The following is a 10,277-nucleotide window of genomic DNA, read 5'->3' as shown; positions in this document are numbered from 1 at the left end:
ATCACAACACATGGCTACATAATACAGACACTCTGTCAACAATCACCATAAGTACCCAGACCTCACTACTGTACAGACTACAACACAATGTCCAGGTTTTGTCCTCAAATATTAAGCCTCCTATACATTAAATGTCTGGCAGTCTGATATGTCACTGGCTTGATATCAGGAATTATATCAGTAAATAATGGTATACTGTACATATCCAACTCTTAATGCATGACATATGAACAAAGGGTGACAGACTTGGGGGACAGAGGCAGAAACACAGGGCCAATATTGACATATTGCAGTTATAAACTGAGAACATTGCTGGTGTAACAGAGTTTGTTGTGACATATCTCTTCTGATGGATATAAAGTCAGTAACACACATGGATGTTACCATTTACTGACTACAATCATCAGAGTATGCTACTGCATTTATAAAGACAGAAAATCTGTGAGTGACACACCAAATCTAAGACTCCAAACTCTGGCCAGTCTGCAGATAGCCCAACAGGTGAGAGTTTTCTCAACCACATAACACTGTCATGCCAGACTTTAAATCATGCAGAACAGCCATATCCACACAAACCCTGTTAAACTAACATTACTTCAAATGTAGAACAGCAATACTTACATTCTGTCCCCATGTCTGGAACAGCCCCCTCCAGTTTTTTGGCCTGTCTCCACACTCTTTGTTGTAAGAGGTATTTCCAACTACCCTCTGTGATGCTGTTTGCCACACACCCACATAAAGTCCTGCTCACAGTGAAGGAGAAAGACCAGCACCCACTTACAGTGCTTACTTATAGGAGTGTGTTTCCATGCAATTGGCAATAGGAATGATTCCGCAGCTGTTCCACATGCAATTAGCAGGTGGAGGATTCTAATTCATGCACAGGCCATCAGCTGATCATGAGCCTACCAATGTTAAGCTCCTGCCTATGCAAAACAGATGCATTTTTCCACATCTACCAGAGAGGAGGAGGAGAGAGAGAGACAGAGGGAAAGAAAAAAAGGATAAGAGAAAGAGCCAAGCATGTTTATGTATGATCTGTGGATGGAGAGAGATCTCTGGGTATTATAATGGTTGCCTCTATATACATTTATGACTCTGGCTTGTCTACAACAACATCTACGGTGTTTGACAACTGTTTGCCTTGTAATGTGACATTGGGACATATGGATCCTCAGTATGAAAATATAGCAAAACACACCCTGCAAAGGATCCTGTTATTACACGATCACACCAATACCCACACAGGATACTGATGACACACACACACATACTTGCCAGTACTGTGTTTTAAACCCCCTATCTTGCTAGGTATTGTTACTGCAGTGTTACAGAGTTATTGCAGGCACCACAAAGCTTATATGTTGGAGAGTTGTCCAAAGGTATCTTCTTTGATAGTGAGTGACATCAGCTGCAGTGCTAAAGGAGGGGAAAGGAAGTGTGAATGAAAACAAAATCAGGTGTCAACAAAGACATACACACTCTTACACAAAAGCACACACATTATCACAGCTGCCAGGACTAGGATTAGAACTCCTACCTAACTAGTTTGTTACACTATGATATTTCACAGTTATCAGGAGCACCACAGACCTTACATGTTGAAGAGCTCTCCAAAGGTCTCTTTGAAGGTGAGTGACATCAGCTGCAGTGCTAAAGAAGGGGAGAGGGAATTGTAGGAAGTGTGAATGACCACAAAATCAGGTGTCAACAAAAACACATACACTCTCACAATCATTATCATAGTTGTCAGGACCAGGATTAAAACTCCTACCTAACTAGTTTGCTATACTAGGGTATTACACAGTTTTCACTAGTGCCAGAGAGCTTATAAGTTGAAGAGCTGTCCAAAGGGATCTTTGGAGGTGAGTGATATCTGCTGCAGTGCTAAAGGAGGGGATAGGGAAGTGTAAGAAGTGTGAATGACCACAAAATCAAATGTTTACAAAGACACACACTATTACAGTTGCCACGGCCAAGATTAGAACTCCTATCTAACTAGCTTGTTACACTGCATTATTACACAATTATCACGAGCACCACAGAACTTATAGGGCTGAAATTTGGCCAATGGTTTATTACTGACATCAGCAGGTGTGCTAACATGGCCAATGAGAAGTGCAGTGTGTGTGAATGGGCCATAAATTCTTCTTCTGGAAACACACACACACACACACACACACACACACACACACACACACACACACACACACACACACACACACACACACTCAGTTACACACAACTTTACATTTGACAGGACTGAATATACAAATGCTATATGAATACTGATTTGTACTATCATGTTGCACAGTTATCACAAGCACCACAGACACTATAGGGCTGAGGACTACCAAAAGGAATGTGTACAGTGATTGACATCAACACATCCTGTGATATCAGCCAATTGGATGTGTAGTGTGGGAACAGGCCTCATAATGAAATTCTCTCTGTCACTGTCTGTCTCTCTCTACTCCACATCTGTGTGTGTGTATGTTTAACATATTATAGTGTGTTGGCCTTGGATATGTGTGAGTATTCCTATCCAATGTGTGTGTGAGCAAGAATGCTGTACAATTTGATGTGTGTGCAAAGACATCTGGGAATCAGATGTGTTGTCAGACATGGGCTTCATTTCTCTAAATGTAAGAGCATGTCCAGTATGACCTTCTGTAGTGAGTGTGTGAATCCATTCCACATAGGGTTGCACTCCAGTCCAGGGTTTGGTGTTCTACACATACAGCTGGCAACTTGTTTCTGCAGGACATCTGTAGATAGGTTGACAATATGGAGTCACAATGGGCGACAGATAGGGGCATAGTGTAACTATTGCTGTCTGTGCTGATTGGGTTACATGGTTTGTGTTAGAAGAGATATTCAGACATATGTACTGTTTTACACTGTGATGTATTATGTCATCAACTACTGACAGATATAATTATTTGTTCACAGTTATTTACTGGGAAATACAAGATGAATGAAGCTGAGTCCAGTACTGTGGTTCACAGCCTACACATTCTTGCACACTCCTGCCATTCTGGAGGGGTAGCTACAGACACTTGCTGATGGGTCTGTGTAAATGGTCCAGTACCTTGGTACTATGGTGTCTGAGGATCCCCTTTTTATACATATATCGACTTAAGAGACTGGCCATATGCTGCTGTGGCCATACCTCTCAGTTGTACAGTCGACAGTTCATGCAGTGGGACATGGGGGGCATGCTACTGGGATTTGTCAACATGACCTTGCATTTGTGTTCTGATGACTGTGTTAGGTTGTTAGTTATGATCTCATGAGATACCATACATTGGCATGATGGGTGAGGCACAAGCCTTTGACAGAGGACTGTAGGCCATTTGGTAATGATGCAGGCTATCTGTAGCAGGTCACTGCATTCTGTCACTCCTAAATTCCCAGGCTGTGAGCCAGTGGATTTCCCTGGGATGACAGGGTAAGTGTGCGAGGTGTTAATGGCAATAGTTCCTGTCCATATTGATCCATTGGTCTGGATGCAGGTAGGGTGCTGCTTGCAGCTAAGGACACAGCTGCATAGGACAGCTCTTCAGCATGCTGCATTCTGTGGATATTCCCATATAGAAGTGAGGTCATACTGTACTCCTTCCCAACAGCAGGGATATGACCTGTGATAAACCTGTAGCTGATGGTGGGGTGAGCTGAGTGCATGTGTGATATGGAAGCTACTTGCACCTGACTCACAGATATACCTGGGACATTCCCCTTATGCTGCCTTTTGCAGGGACATAGGCAGTCTCTCATTACTTCATATCTGTGCCTTTTGTGGTCTGCCAGTGATTGGCCAGACTACATCAGTATTCCATACTACACGGACAGCTAATGTGCTGCTAACCTGTCTGTACAATTCCAGTGTTGTGTGCAGCTGACAGTTAAATTGTATGCATTCTGTCTAGGTTACTTCCACCTGTGTACTGTGTGTATGGGGTCTATATCATATGAACAAAGTTTTATAACTTTGAATACCATATGATCGACACCATATGGTCAAAGTTATAAAACTTTTTTTTTTTTTTTTATTTTTATTTTACATTTGTTGACCGGGCTAGTCTAACTGGAGATATTTCCATTTTCAGTAGAGGCCCGGGGAGAAAAGCTCCACAGAGAATACATTTAAGGCAAGCATACTAGAGTTTAAGAAGAGTTTTAAGAGACAGAAACTAACAACTCTACAGTTACTCATTATTACTAGTGAGCTTAATACTGACTCACATAGTGACAGTAACAAAAAAAATACTTAAATAAATTATACTATACTAAGACTGATAAAGATAACTAAAACAATAAATAAATACTACTTCACACAGTTAAACTCAATGACATCATATATAAGTTATAAAATACTTTGAGAGATAATAATAGGATAGTAAGTGTGAGAAAGAGAGCTAAGAATATGAGTAATAAGAAGAGATAGGTTGAAGGAAGGACAGCAAGTAAGATAGTTAGCAAGCAAAGAGAGCTAGAAGCCAGTCTATAAGCAAGGAATAATAGGAAAACAAGTGACAGAAGAGGAGGAAAGCCAGTTGGATCGTAGAAAAGTTTAACATAGGAGACAGTAATGAAGTAGAGTCTGGGGGGCAAACACCCCTGCACCCCCCACAATAGAAAAAAAATAAATAAAAGAATAAACCCTAAACTAAGGGTTGTAAGCAAGCCCCTCTGCACCCCCACTGTAGTGCAATCTCAGAGTTGGTATATTTAAAGAGCTGGGGTGTGGGGGGTGCAGGGGTGTTTGCCCCCCTGCTTTAACCCATTAGGTTACTTTTTTGGTTTCTTTTTTTTTTTAACTATTAAAATTTTTGTAACTTCAGCCATATGGTGTCGATCATATGGTATTCGAAGTTATAAAAGTTTGTTCATATAATATAGACCCTGTGTATGTACAGGCCCACATTCATGGCATGTCCATCTTTCACAAGGTGACAGATTTTGACATCTGGACAGTGAATATGGACGACTGCTAACATGGGTATTGCTGAGAAGCATTGTTTGGCACTGCAGTTGTTGGAACATGGCCCTGTCAACCACAGTACTGTCCATAGGCCACCAAGATACAAACCTCCATGCCTACATGCTGACCACGTCCAGACAATATTAAACACACAACAAAAATAATAAGTACTCAAGGCAAGGTTCATCTAAATTACATCCACAGTTTAACCAGGACTAGCACTAATTTTTTGCTGAATAGAAGGGTCATCTAATAATATTCTCCCATTTTTCAAGATGACCCTAATATTCAGCAAAAAATTAGTGCAAGCCCTGGTTTGACTTTTAAAAGAGGAAATAACCTAAAGAATATTTTCGAAAATAATACTAAGGCATACCCTTCAAAAGTGGGAATGACAAAATGTGGTGGGTGCAACTTCTGTAAATTTATGATAGTTGCAAATGCTTTCACCCTCAATAATGTAACATATCAGATTTGAGGTAAATATAATTGTGAAAGCAGTGGTATTGTGCATATTGCTCTATATCAATGTTGCCCAGGGTTTTATACTGGTAAAACAGAGAGACACTTTAAACTGAGAGTATACAAACACTAATATAACATTGGGAAAGCTAACATTAAGAATGCTTTGGCCAAACATGTCTCTGAAAACCCTAGGCACTCCTTTAGTTATTTAATAATTGATAATGTCACTAAGAACATCAGAGGAGGCCCCTGCCACCTTCATTTAGAGGGGAGGGGGCTTTATTGGCAGCTCAAAGTTAATGCTTTTGCCAGTCCTGGCCTTAATGACCAGTGCTCTCTGAAATGTATTTTACGTTTAAAAGCTTTAGAAAGATACTATTTTAAGTGTAAGACTAACATATGTGTTTAGTATGTATATTTGCATTTTAAAAATATGATATGTTGTGAAGCTGCTTTTAGTCATCATAACAGTGAAGTATATGAATTGTTAATGGGAAGAATATGTCTTTAAATTGTCATTTTGTTTGAATTATTTATACTGGCTTTTTATGGTTTGTAATTGTCTGATGAAGTTCTTTCATTTGGTTTGGACAAAAACGCTAACCTTGATTGTATAAGCCTGTCTTGATTTTTCGTGGATAACCTGTGGATGTACTTTGGAGGAACCTTGCCTTGAGTCTTTTTTGAATATTGAACACACAACAACCTAACACACAGATCCCTGCATATTGTACACATGCAACATTCTATCTTGTAGATTGGGCCAGCTCGGGTAATCTGTGCTCCACTGATACTAATCCTCACACTTACATGTTACTATATTTCTACATAGGATGGTGGGGGGGGGGGGCACACCTTACAACTGTAAACTGTGCTATGACTGTACTGGTATGTCTGGTACTCTGTTGGCTTCCACATCATTTTGTATTCTGACCTATCATGCAGACTGGAAGCATATCACTGGAGTACAGATCTTAGGTTTTATTGATCTACATTTCAGTTTCAGACTTCTTACCCTTCAAAACTAACATACAACCACCAGACCTGTTGCAGTCTGTCTGCATATGTCTGGAGGGGGGGCTCTTCACCATTGCCATCAATTGGAAGCCTTAGCTCAGCCTTTCTTTATGGCCATCTACACCTGTCCTGCTGGCTGAAGCTGGTGGTGGGTATGTGAGTCTCACTGACATGCATGTGTGTGTCCTATGGACACACATTTGGGCCACCACATGTACTGCAGTGGGATTTGTCACCTTGTCTAGTACTGCCTAGTGTGTTGACACCAGTATTTGTTATGGATTTCATGCTGCCCATATAGGTGTCCACTATCTGCTGCCATCCCATTCAGACACCCAATTCCCTTGCATGCTCGCATCCATACCATAGATACAACTATCAGAACATACTACTCCATTCAGTAATTGATAGGAATAGTGACTTACCTTGTGGCTGGGCCAGTATTGAGGATGGTGCTGGAGGGCTGACTATGTTGGACGCACATAGTACACTCCCGAAACATGGTAAAGCACAGGTAGTGTCATGTTTGGCATCCCTTTTACTGTATGTGTGAGTCAGAGAGATGTGTCATTCCCTGGGTCCCTACCGTGTCAGTGTATGTGCTATGTGTTACCTCTTTGCCAAGGCCTGGGCATACTGGGCATGCCTCCTTCTGCCCACATGGGCAGGCTCAGATGGTTCCTCCTCTGAGTCCCTCTGTGCCTGTGCTGGCCTTGGTAATGGTGTAGGGCTGTGTGACCTTGCCCCGTGCTGTTCCTGCTGCAGCTGTTTCCACAGGATCATATTGTGTAGCATGGCACAGACTATGAACATTTGTGTACATGTAGCTGGAGAGTACTGCAAAGCTCCACCAGATATGTCCATGCAGTGGAACCATGACTTGGGCATCCCATACATACACTCTATTATGATTCTGGTTTGTGCGTATGCCTCATTTTGGAGTTCTTGTTCAGGTGGGTGTGCATTTCTGAGGGATGTCATCAGCCACAGCTCCAGTGCGTAGCCAGCATCCCCCACTAGGTGGCCATATGGGATGTCCCCACTGGCAAATGACTGGTACAGCTGTGTCACATTCAAGGTAATTCCCTGGGAACCACACATGACCTGGAAATTGATTGAGGGGAAGCCCTTGCAGTTTATGTAGACCCTATCCCACTCATCGGGTGGTGCTTTGATGTGTATGTGCATGCAGTCTATAGCACCCACTACCTCTGGGTATTCTGCTAGTTGGTGGAAGAGATGCATACTGCTGGTCAACTCCTCACGGGTGATGTGGCAATATATGTGCTGACCGGCATGTGCTGACATAGCATCCAGGAACTGGTGGAGTACCCTGGATGCTGATGCCTGTGAGATCCCCATGATATCCCCAGTTGCCCTTTGGATGGTACCTGTGGCTAGTATTCTTAAGTCTACACATCTCTTAGTATCGACCAGGATGGGTTCCCCTCTGTTGGTTCTGTGTGTGATGCGGGGCCGGCACAACTCAACAATTTGCTGTAGAATGCCCCTGTCCACCCTATAGCACTCCACTATCTCCAGCTCATGTAGGCCCTGGTAGGTTACCCTGGGTCTGTACACTCTTCTTCTCCTCCTCATGTGGGATGGTCATCAGCATTCACATCCTCACCACCATCAGCCTCTTGCACATATTGATGTATGAGAGTGACAGCAGCCCCTAACATTTTGTTAGTTTTGTCAGGTAAAATTTTCCCATCTGTGTACACCGGAGGTATACAGTTTGTGGGAAAAACCAGAGTGAATGGGGTTTGCAGAGTTTACAGTACTATGCTGGGTTGGGCTGCTGCCTATGTAATTGGCAGATTCTGATACAGTTCACGTGCCAGCTATGCTAGTTCTCCTTGATTGCCTTCCTACTGCTGTTTTCCCTTCCCATTGCCTTCCCATTTAAGCCCTGAGGCACGCCACGCATACCCAGTTCTCACATGTGAACTAAGCTCCCATTTTCTGTTTTTCCTTTTCTTTTTTTTGTTTAAAACCCAGTGCGTGGCACGCATATTCATTTAAGCAGGGAAAACAGTGCTAAACAATGTGAGACACACCCCCTTCCTTAGCTGTGCTTAGCTAAGAGCAAACACGGGCCACAGGGCTCAAATAAGTTTACACCAAGCATGACACACCCCCTACAGAAGTCTTCTTCTTGTCTTGCCTACATGGCTCCCTATTCCTGCACCTGCACTATTAGGTGCAGGCTTCCAGTAGGTCAGTATAGGTCCCTACATTTGCATACCCCAGTGTGTAGGTCCATAGTTACAATTCCTAACCACACCCTTTCCCCTTTGGCAACCAGTGCTCCCTTGTCTTATTTACATTCTGCCTGCCATTGACTATAATGGCAGAATGCATATTTATGTTAAATGGCAGGTTTTTCCCTTTTTTTTTTTTTTTTTTTTTCAGCACTCCCGTGTTTGTGCGCTACTGCCCTTAGCTTAAACAGCCAAGATCGGCCAAAAAAAATAAAAGTTTTATTTTTATAATAATTATGTGGCTTTTAATTCCAGTGGCCTTATATTTGGCCATTGGCTTGTCTGTTCTACATAATACATGCTTTTCACGAGCTGTCATGTCTCTGTTTTGTCAGATGCAAAAATGCATTTGGCTACTAGCCAAATACATTTTTGCACTGATTCTGTTCCTGTATGGAATCCGTTCAGCTTGCTGGATCACAAGATCACCTCATTTGCATGGTTTTCATCAGCAAATGAGTTGATTTGCATACTGAATGGAATTTCGTGCAGGAACAGTATATGGCCACTCGTGCATGCAAAAACGGCCCTATCCTGGATTGCACGGTGTCCATAATGTGTCCAGGAGCTGCTATACTGTTACTGCTTGGAATTTGGCTGTTCATGAATCTGACCCACTTTCTTTCCAAAACATAATTTAAATGATCTTCATAAACTACTTATTTCTTTTATTTAATCTAACAAAATATATCACTGTTTCTTAAACACATTATAGCTCTTGAATGTTATTCTTAATATTTCAATCTCTTTCCTATTAACATAAATGTCTGCTACTTTAATTATCATTCCAAATCTTTTAATTTTTTCTTTATTAATATTTAAGCCTATATATCCCAACCATACCTCCATTTTAACTACTTCCACTAGCCATGTTATAATGTTTGCTTTAATGACCACATCACCAGCATACGTCATTACAATGGCACTTCTACTTCACCCTTATATTTCTAGCCTCCCATCTCTAGTCCTTCAGCTATTTCTACTATTACTACATTTATGACTATTGCAAACAAAAGGTTACTTTTACTCAATTATTAATAACTATACTCAGTACATTATTCACATATGCTGTTTTCACCACATTTCTGATCTGTGCATCAATGCCATATTGTTCCAGTATATTCCATAACTGTCCCATTTCAATATCATCATAGGCCTTCTACACATGATATGCTATAATTTTAAAAATGTCCTCTTCCTCCTCTTCTTTAACACTATATGCCACTGCATTTATAATTATAAACATCTCTCTAATCTCTTTAATATGGTATACCTGTCTTTTCCATAACCTATATAATGTCCTGTATCCCTTGCTTGAATTACTGTCATCATAATTGTATTATCTGCATTCAGTAATGTGGCTGGCCTCCATTTTTTTAATCCTTTCTGTTCTCTTTTTTCCTGATACATTCAATCATACCTTCACAAAGTCTTTCACCAGATAAACCTTTTTCCTTCCATTCATTCAATATTTCCACAAACTCATCATTTATTTTTCCATCTCTTTATAATACTTTAATTTTATTCCATAGATATTTTCTAAC

This window comes from Protopterus annectens, chromosome 2.part0, assembly GCF_019279795.1.
Source record: "Protopterus annectens isolate FY-2018-M chromosome 2.part0, PAN1.0, whole genome shotgun sequence".
Classification (NCBI taxonomy): domain Eukaryota; kingdom Metazoa; phylum Chordata; order Ceratodontiformes; family Protopteridae; genus Protopterus; species Protopterus annectens.
The sequence above is the reverse complement of the archived record's forward strand: the minus strand, read 5'-3'. Positions refer to the sequence as shown.